The sequence below is a fragment of the Meleagris gallopavo genome, chromosome 5, assembly GCF_905368555.1.
Source record: "Meleagris gallopavo chromosome 5, MGAL_WU_HG_1.1, whole genome shotgun sequence".
Classification (NCBI taxonomy): domain Eukaryota; kingdom Metazoa; phylum Chordata; class Aves; order Galliformes; family Phasianidae; genus Meleagris; species Meleagris gallopavo.
The window spans coordinates 58,855,480-58,873,693 of record NC_139408.1 but is presented as its reverse complement, the minus strand read 5'-3'; the positions used below and the strand labels follow the sequence as shown (position 1 = coordinate 58,873,693).

At 45.5% G+C, this 18,214-nt stretch overlaps 1 long non-coding RNA gene across 2 annotated transcripts in view; it reads right to left on the bottom strand.

Annotated features, from left to right (window-relative positions):
• Positions 1-2,473: 2,473 nt before the first annotated feature.
• LOC116216708 (uncharacterized) overlaps positions 2,474-18,214 on the bottom strand; it is a 47,070-nt gene continuing 31,329 nt past the window's right edge. Inside the window, exons 5-8 of one of the 2 annotated variants that reach the window (XR_014883839.1) lie at positions 17,954-18,128; positions 13,386-15,924; positions 11,400-11,526; positions 2,474-3,532 (exon numbers count right to left, since the gene is read on the bottom strand). This is a non-coding gene — a long non-coding RNA (uncharacterized LOC116216708). Of the gene's footprint in view, positions 3,533-11,399; positions 11,527-13,385; positions 18,129-18,214 lie in introns of both variants that reach the window. The other variant, XR_004160017.2, reaches the window with a different exon arrangement.

Below are 18,214 nucleotides of genomic sequence, written 5' to 3'. Positions count from 1 at the left end.
CAGCAGTTCTTGATCCTTGCTCAGAAGATTTTTCACTGCTGTTGGCTGCAATGACTTTTCAGCTGAAGAGAAATGGTTTCCACCTGGTCCAATTTAGAATAACTCAGCTGCAGAGCCTAGAGAGAAGGAACTGCTTTTGCCCAACTCAAAAGCATTTCAGAGTTTCCCCGGGACTGAATTCCTCCCTCGTGACCACATGGCCCAACCACAACCCACGCCTCCACATGTGGGCACACTCCTGTGCCTGCAGGGCTAAATGCAGGCTCTAACGAGCTTTGTGCCTGAACCAGGACTGCAACTATTTTGTAGTATCAAACCTCTGCAGATTCTGTAGTGCCCCACTCTGGACATGAAACCACACATCTCCCAGTCAAAACAAAGCAAGGCTATCATTCTGCCATTGGGAAACATAGCAAAAGCCACAGGAATAAGTAATTTATATTTTCTATGTAAATAACAAAATCCAGTCCAAAAGAACAAGTAGTAACAAGCCTGAAGAACCCACACCATAAGACAGGTATTTTTAGGCAGCAACACAAGGCTGCTGGCATCAGGACGAGGACAAGGCAGCCCCACAGGCTGCAGACCACCAGCCATGCATTATTCATCTCTGCAGGCAGTAACTGATAGCTCTGCTTTGGTTACAGCACTCTTACTTGTCTCACAAATCTCAGTTCAGTAGTTTGGCAAACTTGACTGAGCCTCAAGCTGTGGTTGTGCACAGCAGGCACCTGAGCATCTCCATGCTTGTTACCATGCATTTACCCTCAGCCTACCTGTTTGATGATTCCTTGCAAGACAGGACTGCTCTGGAAGGTCAGTTTTATACAGACAGCAAGGTGAGCATCTCCTGTGTCAGAGCCTGAGCTCCCATCAGTGTCAGCTGTGCGGCGTTGGGAGCCATCACACACAGATGCCTTTAGTTGGTGTGTGATCAGCATTCTCTACTAAATGCACCAAGGAGCATCTCTCCTTAACTATCCCTAAGCAAATAGAAGTGTTAGCTGTTGCAAAAAAATTTGACTTCATCTGTTGTTAGATGGTAAGAGCTAGTCATTTCTGGATGTTAGAATGCTATTCTGCTGAGTGAGACTGTCTGCATGTGAAAGCTAAAAGCAATGGTAACCTACGTGTGCAGTAGGTACAGCCTGAACTGCATATTCATAAATTGCTCTGCTGAATGCAGCTTAACTCAAGGATTTCCATAACAAGTTATTGCTTTTGCACGGATTTTTGCAGTCTGTCCATTTTGACATCTCAGGGAATCTACCAAAACACCACTTGGAAATGCTAATAAAGATGGCTTATCTAAAAAACCCAGCTCTATCAAAGTACCCAATTTCCGGAGCTGCACCAGATCAAATAAGGAACAGCTTAGAACTGCTCTTCTCCAACCTGAATGAATTCATGATTCTGTGACAGTCTGACCTTGCTGTGCTGCATTTATCCAGCTGGGGACAGGCAGTGGGACCCCTCAGGGCTCAGTGTGGCAGAGCCCCGTGCTGAGACAGGCACAGGGCATCGATCCCTTCTGCCACTGCCACCACGGCACGCGCAGTGCCTGAGCACTCACCCGCAGGCCGTGAGATTCATCGCCCTGTGGCTGCTACTGACTGAATTCCCCCATTTTTCCTCTCCTGAGCCAGTGCTGCAGCTCCCGTGGGCAGCAATGTGCTCTGAGCTCGCAGCCGACAGACGCACCCGGAGCCATCTGTGCCGAGCGGTTTGTGTGCAAAGCACGGCTACCTTCTGTTTGCTACCTTCAGCAACGAGACGGCACGATGCAGGAACAATCAGAGAGAAATGTTTCTGTCATCTTCACTGGTACCCTCAGCTCCGCGGCCTCCTGAATGTGAATTAGTGTCTTAAGCAGTTTATTCATTCATGGCAATCTGTTCATTTATTTTCAAGAGATTGTGGAGCTCCAGGAAGCCTCATCTGATTTTTCTTTTCCTCCCTAAGCTCTGACTGCACAATATACTTTATTTTTCTCAGATCGTTGCTGCTTCCACTCTGCCGAGCTGAGATGCCAGAAAGTCCTGGGCTGAGAAATGGAGAAGGGAAACGCTTAGGATTGATGCTTGGGGATTCTCGAGGTCTTTCCCAGCCTTGATGACTGTAAGCAAAGAGCATCACAGCCACAGGGGACACCAACGCTCAGCTCGGGGCTGATGGGGAGCTGAGGGCATGATGCAGCGAGTTCTGTGCCTGAGAGAAGGGTGGGGAATCTCATCCTTGGGAAGAGGCTGAGATGGGAACAGCAGTGGGGGTCTCTTGGGAAAAGAAGCGTCCTTAGAAGCTCCCAGTGCCTCCTGGTCTTCACAGCACAGAAGCACTGTTTACTTTCTGCAGCCAGAATCGGATCACAGCCCCATTCACTGAAAAATTTTGCTTTGAAAAGCAAAAAGCACAAAGAAATAGGAAGCTTTCCAAAGCACAAATAAATGTTTATTTCACAGAGCAAACATCATCCAAGTGAGGGTTTGGTGGAGATTTTTGCTGGGTTGTTTTCTTTTTCTGGAGTTCTGGAAAAGAACTCTCATTAGCACAAATGTGAGAAGGTACCACAAACGGATGGCAGGGCAGCAGAATTACATTCCAGGCTCACTTGACAGTAGCACATTTGTTTTTGTGCAGGAAGCCAGAACAGAACTCGCCAACATCTGAGTTTCAGCAGAATCTACTGCACAGCATTACTGGGGTGAAGCAGTGCAGCAGCACAGTGCCTGCCTCGTGCAAACCGCTCCATTCCTTCCCCATCAGTTTGGCCCTCGTGCCATAGACTTTGCTCAGCAAAAACCTTCATTAAATCCATCCTTGTCTTTTGCTCTATTTCTTTTTAAATTCTCCTTGCTGGAGCTCAGAGGTGTACAGCACCACAGGAAACACACCATAGCTTGGTTTGTCCAGCACTAAATGTGAGTGCTACAGAGCAGAGCTCTGGCAGGAGGCTGAGCCTTGTTGCTTTTGAAAGCAGCGTCCTCTGTGGTCACCTAATGCTGCAGCAGAGGCCTCCAAAGCAGATCATTCTGTTTCCAAAATGCAAGGTGTTATTTGTGCAGATAAGACAGTTCTGCAGCATTCTTCCTCTCCTGTGACTCTATTAACAGGCAGACAGTATGTAAATGAGCAACAGCATTTAACAGAATATTTTCAAACAGATATTTCAGGTCTAACTTACACTGTTAGATCCATTAATCACACAGAGCTCTGAGTCCAGAAATAACAATAAGAAAAGCCTATGTAGGTACAGGTTTCTAGGGTAAATTGGTTTTCATAATGGTTTTACTCATTTCAGCCATGTTTTCCTGAGACCAGTCCGGCCAACTATTATTTTCCACTGTCTCTTTCATCCAGTAATTCTAGCAGACCAAACTGGATATTCCCCATGACTCCAAAGTGTTCTTGATGGATTTTTAGAAGTGCTTTTAATTTCACAGTTACTGAAGAAAATGTGAATGTCTGATGAAAATACCCACATTCACTTGCAAGCCCAGGGACTTCCAATTTGATGCTGTCAAGGATTAGCTTTCTGTGAAGAAAAAAAAAGAGAAAGAGTTGCTACCCTGTGACATATCAGATAGATTATAGCACCATTCTGTATTGCCCACAGCATGGGAAGCCAGTATTAAATTGCCAAATTTATCAGCTTTTAAGATATAAGTAGCTAACCACTTGTCCAGGCCATTAGCTCGTGTTGGAAATCTGACTTTTGCCTTCAACTGCAATGGATTCTATCCATAGATTATTCAAGTATTAAAACCAAAAGCAGATATTAAAACTAAGAGTATCAGAAATGTAATGTGAGAGTTTTAAAGCGAGAGTCCTGTAAAAATAAGATTATTCTTGTCTAGAAACACAGCCCACATGTCCTCTGGCATCCTTTCCAACATGAGGCAGCAAAACGCATTTGAAGAAATGAAGAACAGATCAGAAATAACCTGGGAGCAAACACTGAATCTGCAGCAAAGAAAGATTTCAGCCAGCTCTGCTGAAAATAACAAGGATGAACGGGACATGTATGAGGGGAGGGAGAAGGAACAGAGGAAACCCAGCAGAAAGAAAATCAGGAAAGAACAAGGGAAGCGTTTGCAAGTTCCCTTGCCTTTGTCATGGCTACCAGGGCAGCCTGAAGGGACAGAGGCACCGGAACACTGACGGTCAGGTCCTGTCTAAGGCCCTAACTTATTTGCCAGCCACTCCATTGATGCAGATGAAGGGTTTTCAGGTGAACAAGCTCCTATTAGCATTTTGCTTATTCAGTTTAAGAAGAGTTGCTGAAAAGTTGGATTTTTGTGGTAAATACTGCATATCCACATCTTGTTGGAACAGTGGCAGCAGTCTTTCTAATTGACACTCTTTGTCCAGCACGTAAAATAATAACTGTAAAGCTTTAATATTTTCTTGGAAATAAATCAGTTTTGACTAAATAATTTTCTCAAAGTATAAGAAAGGTTACAAAGGTCAGAAGAGCAATTTGCATTTCCGCATTACCTTGGCTCATTTTCATCCATAAGGATGTGCTAGCTTGAAGCATGGTAACCACATCTGCTGAGTTTTGTCGCTAGAGAATTAGGGTTTGCGTCAGTAAAACACCAAAGTGTGCTGTGAAGTGGGCATGCCTGTGTACCAGCACTAGCACAGGTATCCTGAACTTCTTTTTGCATTACGAACTTTCTTGGGCTTGTTCTGGATACTGAAGTTCATTTTTAGCATTCAGCTCCATTTGATATCGCTGGCATGAAAGCCAGAAGCCCAAACTTTCAGATTAGATTTGTGTGACAGATGTTTAAAAGAGCAAATGTGAGTCCGCCCCAGTTATTAGAGAGGAGTACTGCAAAAATGTTCATGATGAACACTGTTCAGATTGCCTTGTACCTTTCCTTGGCTGCCATTCAGCTGCTCTGCCAAAAAAGCTCCTCCCCCACTCCAAGCAGCCTGTCGAATTATCAGTGTGAAAACGTTTCGAGGTCTGTGCTGAGCTTGGAAATCGATGGCACTGCATCTGGGTACCCCATCCACACACCAGCCACATAGGATCCAACCTTTCTCTCTTGTCCTCCCAAGGAACTTCATGGAGGCTCTGTGCCATTCTGATGTTCAGGGCCCCAAAGGATTGGCACCAGCAGGGCTGCCTGTGTGTTCCAGGAGACAGAAGGGATGGATGAAAAAAAGGTTCTGGTCTGCAGGTATGTAAACCTGGGTGCTCTCGGGGTAGTCTTTGAAATGCCACAATTACCCCTCATGCTGCCCAGCTTTGTTGCTTTCTCTTTCAACAACCCCAACTACAGCTTCCTTTCAACAGGATCTGCTGATCTAGAGCTCTGCTGGACTAGAAGGCAGCTGTTAATTAGTGACAAGTGGCACGTGCTGCTGGCTTCATGTCCTTTCATGGGAACAAATTCCATACCCTCAGCCAGAAATGCTGTGCAATGCAGCAGTGCAGACTTTGTTCCATTACAGAGATTATTGCACTGACATTTTCTGTCCTGTTCAGCTATATTAACTGTGTAACCTTTGCAGACAAAGTCACTTAAAGTGTCAGTAAGCCAGGCGGGTGCACAGAGCTCTGCTTTCAGCCATCCCTCTGCCAATCTGTGGCAGATGTGGGGCTCTGTTGAATGCTGCAAACAAGGAAAGGTCATGAGATGTTCAGAAGTGATCCTCCAGGCCTCCATTTGGTTAAAAATTATATCCTTAGCTCAAATACGGGCATGTCAAGCAAAGGGCAATAGAAGTTTATCAGCCAGAGAGCTGTCAGTATTACTTAATTTGTGAGTTAGTTTAAATTGTTCAAATCACAATGATCACAAGTAATCTTTCAATTAAAATAGGGTGCGCTTTCTGGGCACTGACTTATAACTTCTTTAAAAATAGGAAACACTAAAAATAGGAAATATATAGAGATGACACCCTGAGAATCTGCACAGAAGTCACCATCTACTTCAGCAAGTCTTGCTGCTGAGAGGCTCAGCTCACTTAGGGAGGCTGGCAGGGAGCTGCTTAGAGTCACATCATGGAGAAATGCAGTGATGGAGAGAGGTGTCAGCCCTGGGCAGAGCTGGGAGCAGCTGGCTCTGTCTGAGCTTAGCAGAGGCAGAACAGACAATAGCACTTGTTCTCAGGAGCACAAGCAGACAGCTCTGCAGGGAAGCATTCATTGCAGCAGAGGCTGAAGGGCTCCAATACTTGTTTCCATGACTGCTCCACCTTTTAAAGGAGAGTTCCTAGATCCCACTTGTACTCTCTGGGAGTCTCACATCTTATGACTCTACCCCTATGGCCAGAGCTCTCTTTGGGATGACGTAGACATGCAAACTGCACAGCAGGCAAGGCTGTGAACCAACAGATTCAGTTGCTGCTGGTGACAAGTCATCATCAGAGCATCTCTGCTCGGCACCTGGGGTTAGGCACAGTGAGGCATGGAGCCTAACACTGCTCTCTGGTAGCAAGGGCAGTGAGGACTCTGAGCCCTCCTCAGCAGATACTCCAGTTACCCCCTTCGCCCTCTGCTTCTCATGGTGTATGGGCTTCCCACATGGCCCCTTGTTTGCATCACCTCAGTACAGTATTTAACACTGCATAGCCGAGACAAAGTTAGCTCAAAGCAGCTTTGATTTCACCCAGCCTTATCTGGCCCAGTCAGTGCTGTGGTGCCTTAGCATGGTGGCCAAGCCTCATACTGCAGCACATGTTGCCATCAGAAGCAGATGCAGCTGGCCAGCAGACACCTGCCCTATGGAGGACACAACATGAGCAGCAGCTCCACGCAGGTTGTGTGTCCCAGTAAGAGTCTGCTGCCTTCAGGGCTTATTTTGGCTAGAATACAAAACCTCATGGACTGAGGTTATTAGCTTCCAGCATTGGTAAGAAGTAGAGATAGCAATTAAAAGTGCAGGATGGTAAGGAATAATGGACAAGCCTTCAGCTGGCTGGGCACTTCCACCAGGGAGAGCCAAGAGTGAAAGGAAAGGGGAACAAAGAAAGCAGCACACACAGCGAGGCCATAAATCTTCACAATTCTATGTTATAAAAGATAGAAGAGAGCTGTTCAGACTCACCAAGAGAAAGGAGGTGAGTCCTGGGGAACACAGCCAGCTGCCCGGGTGTTCCAACTTCACACAAACAGAAGCAGGAACACAAAACAATGATAGCAGCCATAGGCAGACCTGAGCCATGCTGCTTCCCACAAGTCAAGGTACAGCAGCAACAACAGAAAGCAAGAACGCTTCTTTATCACATAGATCAACAACAGTTTATCTTGTTGTGCCTCCAAGATGCCACAGATTTATATTGGTTTTGGTAGTTTCAGGCTAGAAAGGAAGCCACTTCTGCAGTATGACCAAAGCAGCAACTTAACCCAAAGGAACAGGTTTGTGCTTCAATTTAAAGGTGACCTTTGCCAGGTGGTTCCCATCAGAGATTCCATAGTTCACACCTACTTTGGCATTTCCTCATTAAAATAGTTGAAAAGAGATCAGAGCACTACTGTTAATTACTATTCTGAATGATGAGGCAGGAGGTATAACCTTATTTTGCTGGGTTCTGGGCAGATCTGGGTCAGAAATACAGTACTGGTCTGAAGGTCAGGTTCAGAGGGCCAGAAATTCATGGCTGATATTTTGATCGGCAGTGCTTTAGAAACCATCTGTCTGTTCTCCGATCATTCAAACCTGCTTGCTTTCCAACCCTGCTTAGTGCAGACCTGGTTGGCTTCGTCCCAACCTGAAGCTGCTTTTCCCCCCCAGGGCAGAGCTGTGCCTCTGCACTTACAGACCAGTAGCAATAGAACAGCAGAATCACCGCTGTACAAGGAAGATCCCCAAATCTCCTTTTTGCTGCATTTTTTTAGCTTGCTCTTTTTATTAACACTCAAACATTCCTTCTTTTCTATTCTGTATTTCTCTCCCTATTTCTGATAATTGATGGTGAGCTTCTTTCTGTTCAGTCTGTGGCAGAATGTCTAAAATAATTCCTCCCTCTTCCTACCTGGAGTATGGGCTTGGGAAGTTGAGTGCTTTCAGCTTTAAAAATAACACCCAGCTGCTGCACAGCATTTCCAGGAGCAGCCCTGGAAAAGAGTGTTTTATTTATCTGCAAAACCCAAAATGTTTCAGGTTTCCAGCCAGCATTCTAATTTCCTGAGAAAAATAATCACTTGACTTCTTTTCACATGGTGGGCTATAAATATTTTAACACATGACAAATAATGCTATGAAGTTATCTATTGTTCAAAAATAAAAGTAGAAATAAATATGTCATGGAAAAAAAACCCACCGAAAACATAAGGTCGGTACAGCTGTACAGCTTTATAAAATACAGTTTTGTGGAGGAAAAATCTTAGCTCAGTGTATTAGCTCCAGAGAGGCGGTGCTGCCCCATCCCTGCAGACAGCAGCCATGGTCAGGAAATGGGCTGTGAGCATGGATGGAACTGTGGGTGTCCCTGTGCATTGCAGGGAATGGGACCAGAGGGCCTTGAAAGGCCCCTTCCGACTCAAACTATTTGGTGATTCTATGATCTAATGATACTCTGTGCTTGTATGGCTTCACCTTGAGCATGGAGTGCAGTTTTGGGCATGGCATAAGGATGTAAAGCTATGAGAGAGCATCCAAAAGAGAGCTATGAAAATAGTGAAGGGCAAGAGAGCAAGGCGTATGAGCAGCGACTGAGCTCTTAGTTTGTTCAGCCCAGAGCAGAGGAGGCTGAGGTGAGGCTTCATGGTAGCCCATAGTTCTTCATGGCAGCCGTACAGCTCCTCATGGCACCTTACATCTTCATATGGCACCCTACAGCCCTTCATGGCACCCTACATCTCTTCATGGCAGTCCTACAGCTTTTCATGGCACCCTACAGATCCTCATGGCAGATCTAGATCTCAAGGTGGCCCTACAGATCCTCATGGCAGCCGATAGCTCTGACATAGGGTTTGGGTGGTGCTGTGTGATCCTTGTGGACCCCTTCTGACTCAGGACCTTCTATGATCCCGTGATATGATAAACTGAATGCAATGCTGAAGCAGACGTCAGAAACAGTGTAAAGGAAAGTCAAAAAGATATATCAATCTTTGAAACTAGAGGTGGGTACGAACATTACAGTGAGGGTTTTATAGGCCCTTGAGCAAAGCACATCCCACTGGTTTTTCAAGGGAGCACTTTGCCGTGCCTTTGATCAGCACCACTGCTGGAGATGCAGCACCTGCTGGTGTCGTTGGGTTCTGCTGTTGGTCATCGCTGGGGAAATGCAGCCAAGTGTGTGAGGACAAGAAATGCTCCCCAGCACATCCTGCCCGACAGAGCCTGCAATCAGAGCCAACGGGGAATGTGGATGAAAAGTAGATGTCATTCCCTGTGATTTGACAGGGAGGACTTTTCAAGTATTACCGTGTTTTGCTCAGATTAACTTATCTCTGTTTTTCCACAGAAACCCGAAGGGCTGGAGGGAGGCAAGAAGGAAACCGAGTAAATAAATAAACAAGTAAACAAATAAATAAACAGAAGATGATTAAGCCTTTAAATTCAGATTTCACCAAGAGCAAAAACAAAAGGAAATTTTAAATGTTGTTACGCCCCAACAGCTCCACTAAAGCAAATAAAATACTTTTAAATCCGTGTTATTTGAGTGGCTGCGGTTATAAAGAAGAAAACTCACAGAAAAAGCCTTGGGTGCAGCAGGAGGCTATAGTCATTGCCTCAGCTGGGCAGGGATGGGGGGCAGCCCCAGGGCCCCGCTCCACCTGGGGGTCCGGGGTGTCCTGCCCCATGCTGGGCAGCCCCAGAGCCCCGTGTGCAGCCCCCTCTACTTGGGCATGGAATGGGGTCAGCAGCGAGGTGGTGTTATGGGAACAGATGGGACTTTGGCAGAACACTCAGTGCATGATTTTATGCATGTAAACAGATGTGTTACATGCAAAATACACCTATATAGTTATGCACACATGCATAGGTTGGAGGGTTTGTACACAAATACTGCCTGTTAATAATGCATATATATCGTCTTTACAGACAGTGATGACTCTTCTGACAAAAATTATGTTAAACTGATCTAACCCTGTTTTTACCACTTGGCTCTCCTCACATGCATCCATAGGCTGTTTGGCAACACGTGGTGTCAGTTCAGAGCCTGTGCCAGATGCCCCTATGGATTTGAAGGCAATAAACACCATGAAGTCTGAAGCAATGTACACAAAGTCACTCTACAATATATGCATAATGAATTTAGCGTTGATTTAAGCTAAATGAGTGACTGAGTGACTTCATCTTTCGGTACTTGATATCCTGTAAACCTTTTTCCTGCTGGCAGTACACTCAGAAGTTGGTGCTCAGTCTGCTGGCGGGCTGTGAAATCCCCCTGCAGCAGGGAGACTCAGAAGTGCATCCTATCTTCAGGGATGATTTCAAATAATCCACATCACTTTGCTCGTGATACGATGGTTTGATTTGCCTTCTTTCCGCTCCAGGCTTTCCTGCCTGCTGCTCCCAGGCACTGGACCTCATTGTACCTTTGCCTGATCAATTTAAGAGCCGTTCTGCTGTCAGAAATCTTCTCCCCCACAAGTACTTAAGCAGAGATGAAGCAAGCTCTTTCATTATGTAAATGGAACAGATTGAGCTTGTTTGGTTTTCCATTGTAAGGTAAGGCTTCCTGACCTCAAATCGCTCCTGCCACTCTTAACCTGGAACCATTCAAGTGCACTGACACTTCCAGAAGATTTGCACTAATCAAAAATGTCTACAAGAATAGCAACTGCAGCAGCCATATCCAAACTGGTTCCATCTCCTTGGTTGGCTCTATAGAGAATTTTTCCATAATGTTATCACATTGGCAAGCACTTTATTCTTTGGCTGTGTGCTAATGCTATTGCGTGCCTACTTTGTTACAGTAATAATATTCTCAGTACTTCTAATACCTTGCTAAAACACCAGGCAGAGAATTCACTTACCGTGCAACACACATGCACTTTTCCAATGGGGAAGGAGCGTTGCACAGATCATTTAGGAGCTCGAGTAGTTCCAAAACTATATGCTGCTAGCTTCCATCACACAGAGGTACCACGCAGCCCTGGTGAGCCTGCAGAGACCAGGGCAGACCCTGTAACCAGCAGGTACATGCACGTGCACAGTGCTCGTGTGTACTGCAGGTATTCATGGGACTTGCACCAGGGGTCTGTGCAAATGTCTCACACGGGATGCAGATAAGTCACAAATTGTGAGCACCACCGATGGAAGCTGCTCAGAGAGTTGCATTGTAAATAATTACAATAAAATATTCCTGGCTGTCTCTTTCCATTTAGCAGCTTTACTGACAGCAGAAAACAAGCAATCTGAGGAGCCAGTAGGTTTGCTGGTATTTGTGGGTTATGATTCTGCAAGGATGTGAGCAGATTACAAATTGCAGACCTGAGGACAAGTTGTTAGTTGTGTTGCTCAGCTCCCGCCGGTGCATGTCGGTCTCTCCATGGAACACAGCCAGCAGCAGATGCTGCTGCAGACACGTGGAGCCGTACCACGTCTTGGTTTCCCATTTCTAAGAATACAAGATGTAGAAATTACAGCGGTAACGATCTTCTTTGCGCGACTCAAAACCCTGAAGATTTTAAGAGATCCTCATGGTCTAACAAATGCTATATAATCGGATTCTTTCTTTTTCTAACTATGTTTAGAAAAGCTTATAAGCGTCTCCGAGATGCAGCTTGCGGCTTAAGAAGAGGGATGATGTAGGGGTGTCAAAGCTGTACTGCTAGCAGCCTCTATCAAATTAAGATATAGATTTGCAAACCTTCCAGAAGCAAGTGGTCCCACCGGGGAAACTGTCTGCAGAATTCTGTGAGATAATGTGCTGAGAGGCAACGCTCCCATAAATCCAGGGGGTGTTTGGGGCTCTCAGCACATCGCTGTGCTCAACCTTAAAATATGCAGGGCTGCCGAACGTATCCCTAACGTAACCATTTGGCAGCAGAGTAAGAGTGCTGCAGATGTTGCTTTATGTCTGAGGACTGGGGAAGCAGCATTGCAAAGGACAGCCTATAAGCTCCATTTAGAGGTGTGCCTGTTTTTTGATTTCAGAAGGTTCTGTTTTCACATCTCCAAGCTTTCAGTAGCGTCCACAAGAGCTGGGTGCAGGCTGCAGTGCCTGGCTCCTCCAGGCTCCTCAGTCCCCACTGCAAAGCACACACGGGCATTAGAGGTGGCAGTGCTGAGGCTCAGTGTATCTGACCCATCCTGGTCACAGGAGAAATGGAGATACTGATTCCCCAAGGAACGGGTCAGGTCCTGCACTGGCCAAGAAGGCGCCTGTTGGAGTGGGGAGGAGTTTGAATTCCAAGGCTTTGGGAAGCTTCTTGCCAAGGGCTTCACCCAGAGAGCACAAGGCACCTCCCAGGCACCCACCACACCCGCCCAGGTATCACCCCCTGCAGGATGTGCCCAGCAGCCGTGGTGGCCTCAGCAGCTTTCTGCCTGGGCTCCAGGTCTTCTCCATCACAAACTCTGTGTGTGATGCACTGGCTGGGATGGCAGCAAGTGCCACTGGGGGCCAGCACACAGCTGGGAAAAAAAAAAAAAAAAAGAAAAAAAAAAAAGCCCACTGACTTTCCTTTTCATGCATGGATAAAGCAGATACACGCAGATATTAGCACGTCTGCTATTCAAGTGTCAGTATGGGAACAGCTTCACAATCCCAAACTCACCAGAAATTAAATGAAGGGAAATAGAAGGATTTATAAAACTCAATAAAAGAGAGCAGAGGAAGCAGCAGAGAAGAACAGATGAAGATACCATTTTTTTTAAGAATAGGATTATATTAACTTCTATCCTGAGATATCCAAAACCCAATTCATTTTTCTTTATGGCTTGCCATACTAATCCTGAGTCACTGAGGCTGACAGAGAGCTTGCATGCTCTTACAACACAAGGATCCGTGCTCAGCACAACATGAGCAGTGGGCTTGTGCAGCAGAGAGCTCAGTCTGTACGGCAGAAGAACACAGAACACTTTCATGATAGCACTGGCAGCACGATAAACTGAAGGGATGCCACTGTGTGCTTTAAATTAAAGGAGATTTTCCATATCTTGCAGGAATAGCATAGTCTGTAAATATCAAAAAACAGTTTGGTTGTGGATTCAAATGTGACACAAAGTATAAATGCAAGCTAGTTTCTATGTCACATCTGCACAATTAATGTATAGTTTATTGGGAAATGCTATCACAGCAATATTGTTGTACTGAAAGAACCTCCCTGGAACCTCCCCTGTAGCCAGGAGGCTGGCAAGGCACAGTGATCATCGCAGAGCTATAGACTCACAGAATCACAGCTTGATTGGGTTGGAAGGGACCTCACAGCAACCCGTGCCCCAGCCCCCCGCCCTGGGCTGGGTGCTCCCCACCTGATCAGGCTGCCCAGGGCCCATCCACAGCCTCGGGTATCTCCAGATCTCTGGGGATGGAGCATTCCTCTGCACCTGCATGGCCACGTGCTCTGGGCTGTAGGCAAGTTCTCCAGTCGAATTCTGTAAATCTAGCATCTTCTTCCTCCTAATCCTGCAGAGAAGTGGCCCGTGAGGCACCCTGTAGAAGGGCCCTCCTCGCATCATGGTGCTGGGGGTGTGTGGGCATGAGCTCACACAGCTGACTACCAGATGTGGTGCTGCATATAGGGGTGCCCCCATCCCAGCCTCCCACACACCTTCACTGGGAGCCCCAAGGACCGCAGCCCCAGGAGGACAGATGGCCTCATGCAGTGCCACTCAGAGAGTGGTGACACAGGAGCCGTGTTCTGCCACACTGTGCATCAGCCAAACCCATCAGAGCTGCTGCTAACTCTAAAGGGTTTCTGCAATGAGCATTTACATCTGCGGGCAAAGAAAGGAGCCCATTCTCTGTCCCATGATGTGCTGTGAGCCTTAATCATCTACTGCCATAATTGCTCAAGAAGATTTTTCCTGATGCATTTACGTACTCCACCTGATTAGCAGTCATATAACAGCAAGTAATTTGCAGTAATATTCTGAGAGCGCTTAATTTTCTTTTTGATGAAAGAGTTGTAAATGTAGGCACCTGTGCTCAACAGTTCATCTGATTACTTACTTCATTATTGTCATGCTTTCCATTATTATTTGATATTTGCAAACAGCACTATTAGTGTGATCCACTGCCTAGTGCCCACTGAAGAAAGCACAGGTGCTTCTCTCATAACTGCCTCATAATGTATTTTCTATAGATCCTCCTCATGCCTAGGTGTTATTTTAGATAATGCACCTCAGTGATCAACTTTCTACGGGAAAGGGCTCCTCTTTAGTGGGCAAAGGAGATCACAGAGGTGAAAATACTGCAGCAAGGCAACCTTGCTAAGATACACAACACATCATACCTTAATGAATAGCTATCTGTCATGGCACAGTGACCCCTACACCACGAGTAAGGGGTGTTTTTTTCCAACCTCATGGAATCCAACCTTGTTTTTCACACAGTGAAGCCCAGCTGATAACAGGAAGAATGTGAGCGAGCTGAACAATGCCCATGTCCATGTACCAGGTATGGCCTACAGGCAGGAACATTTCAAGATCTCATCTTTTCTTTTCAGGCCTGACAAGCATTTTTCACTAAAGGAGAGGTAGGAGGGACAAAGCTACATTTTCCTTGCAAGCCCGAAGTATCTGCTACAAAGCTGGTGCAAATCACTGAGAGCACCATGAGCTATTTGTGGGTTGAATGAAAGTTGTTGGTTTTGATTTATAGACACCAAGTCTGAGTTATGCACGAGATCCGCATGCATTCCCATCACTCTGAGAGCAGCCATCAGCCTGTTCTAATCGGTCAGATGCTGACCAATTTGCAATATCAGCATTATGATCAATAATACTGATCAATAACACCAAAAATATTTATCAGTATTTTGCTATGCACGTGCAGGGTTTGGGAAGTCCTAAGGATGAGCTAACTTCTCCCACAACACCTCTTACATGACAAGGCTAAGGACTGTGCTCACAAGCTGTTCAGAAGTTCCCCATCTAGAAACTTTCTGCCACAGCTGTGTTACAGATTCAGACAATGCATAAGGATAAAACCCAATCAAGTCAAGAGGCATATACTGGCACAAGTCACTGTGCTGATCTCTGGAGCACCCTCTGTATTTAGGTAAAGGCTGAGGGCTATGAAAGTTGTCTGGCACAACATCATCTCATTCTATTTCCGCAGCGCTGACTTCCTTTCCTAATTAGCTGGAAGACTGTTTTCAAAAGGCATCTTATCCAGCACACGGCACGCCAGCAACGCTGTGCTGCAGTGCTGATGTTTGGAAAGCAGCACAGGCCCATGGCAGGAGGTGCTGATGGAACTATTGAAACTTCTCAAGCCTTGGAGCTTCCACAGTTGTTCTACAGTTCCTCTCCATGGATGCAGTCCTGCATTCACCCACCCACGAAGGCCACCAGTGCTGCATGATGGCTCACAAGAGCACATCCACTCACTGCTGCTTACATCCAACACTGCTAACTCCTCTGCTTGTTGTTCTTCAGAGAACACAGAATTTGCAAATGGAGTTGGAAAAAGATGGAATTCAGAATTTTTCCAGCACTGAATTAATCATTAATAGGTAGATTTCTCTATTTCCACCCCTAACATCACTCATGCATGAAAGCTGTTTCTTTAGTACCAAACACAGAAATAAATTCATATGAAATTTCTCAGTTGTGATTACTAATGAATGGCTTTTTCCCGGTGGAGGATGCTTGAATCTTGAACTCTGCTGTCTAATTCCATCTGTTTAGCCTTTTGCCACCTTTTATTGACAGAAGAGCACAAAGTTATTTTAAATGTCTCCATTCATATCGACTAAAACTTCCAGCTGAGTTATTTCAAAGGCTTGAGCAGTTCAAGGAGCATATAAAATTCATTCAGATGTCTTGCTTTTCTATTAAAGAGATTCTGCAAAAGGCAAAAAATAATAATGAAAAAGCCCATCAAAGAAACAACAACAACAAAAAGATGACATTATAAGCACATTCTTCCCCAGAATAGTTGTTGGTTATAAGCGTTCAAGATACATCTCAAGGTTTTGATGTTTGGGCTCTGTAGAAAAGAATAGCATGCTACCAAAGCACAGAAATATTCACCTTTTTCCAGTATGTGTTGATTCAGAGCTTCAACAAGAATTGAACCACACCAATAACAAAGCAAAAGGTTTTCATGGCTCCACTCCAAAATGCCTTTGCATGGAAGGATGTTTGTAAAAGGAATCTCAATAGTCAAAGCTGACCTAAGCCAGGGTGTTACCTGAACTACAGGGTTCCTCAAACCAGTTTCCTAACATCTAATTTTAAAAGCTGAGTGGATTCCATCTATAGCACTCAATTTGTAACTTACTATATTATTTCTTTACGGTATGAAGTCTACTTGCAGTGCTGTAACGTGTGTATACAGAAGTGCTAGCAGGTAATGGCCACCTACTGCTCTACAAAAGTCTAGAGGCTGAGATCTGAACAAAACCCTCTGACTTCTGGGGTTGTGGCATTGCTGAAGGCCAGGTTGGATGGGGCCCTGGGCAGCCTGGGCTGCTCTGAAATGTGGAAGTTGGTGGCCCTGCCTGTGGCAGGGGGTTGGAGCTTCGTGATCCTTGAGGTCCCTTCCAACCCAAAGCATTCTGTCATTCTGTGCTGAATGCAGTGAAGCAAGGTCTTGGACAAGCTGTGAATCCTCCCTCTCTAGAAATGCTCACAGTGCCAATGGATATGCCCTGCAGCAACGTGAGCTAGTCCTGAGGCTCACACTGCTCAGCTTGTGGTAAACAGAAGTCTTCAGCCCACTCAGCCTGGTTTCCTGCTCAGGCAGAGCCCTGCTCCTCCTGCCCGTAGCCACCGCTGATGCAGAGGATTTCATCAGGCTCCAATCACTTGAAAACATCTAGTTCATCTAAATGCATTTCTACCATCTCTGTCCTTGCTAATCCCTTCGTTACAATTAATTGCAGTAACTGCCTGGTAACAATTCACCTTTTTCCAAAGTCTGAAATAAAAAAGTATTGAATTTTAGTGTTCAGTTGTTTCCCTTCACTGCTCCATACAAGGGCTATGCATTCCTTTGTCTTCTTATTTCTGATGCGTGTAGAGATGTCATTCCTCTTGCTTTTTATGTTCTTTGCCAGTTTTATGCCTCATGTGTTTTGATTGCATCTGCATAGTGGAGAGATTATTCCTTGCTATTCACCCATGGCCACGTGTCTCTATTTCTGGTTTTGGAGGATGCTTTTGATTTCTTGCAGGGCTGAGGCCTCTGTTGTTCCACACAGTGACACCTCTCCACCTCTTCATGGTGCCCACCAGAGACCCTCACTGCTGCCTGATTTCTGAAGTCCATCACCTTCATTCCATCCTTCTCCCTTTCTTTAGAATACCAAATTACATCATTTTATCTTTTTTGAATGATCCTTATCACCCAATTGCCATCTGCCTTCAGTGTCTCCACCTGCCTTTCTTTTGCTAAATATCAAACCTAAAGTAGCCTTTCACAGTGCTTTTCCAATAGGCCCTCTGGCAATTCTTCTTAACTGAGAAAGACAACATGTGTTCACAGGGCTGAACGCAAATGCAGTGGATGACATGCATCCCTGGGACTGCACTGCTGCACGTGGAGTGAACGTGCCCTCCCAGATCCCAATCAGTCTGTGGGAGATGAGCACAAGCAGCCATTCTCATAGGCTACCAGCTCTGCTCATTCTCTAGTATCTCTTCCATTAATTCCAATTCCATGTCCCCATGATAAAGTATTTGCATCACATGTAAGTTCATCGTTACCCACACTAAACCAAACTGTTTCCCCCTCTCAGAGCATGTTTTTGGGGAATAGTTTCAGCTTTAGCAATCAGAAGTGAGCTGCAGATGCTGTTGGCACTCACCTGTTGAATTGGAGCTCAGCCTTTTGGCCACTTTGTTCTGAAATTTTTACCAGCATTAATTACCTTGTACTGTACACCACCTGTCTTTGTCTCAGATGGGACAGTCTAAACCCCAACGCTTCTATTTTTGGGTAGATACATTTCTTGGCTTGGTTCAAACGTTCCAATATCAATCCTTGGATGTCTCATTCACAGAGGATGAATGCCTCCTGATGTTCAGGTTGTTCTGGAACCAAACCTAAATACACAGTCGAGGTGGAGAGTCATATATTTGGAACACGATTCTGTAAAATGAAGCACGTGCAGTACAGAGCATTCCATTCT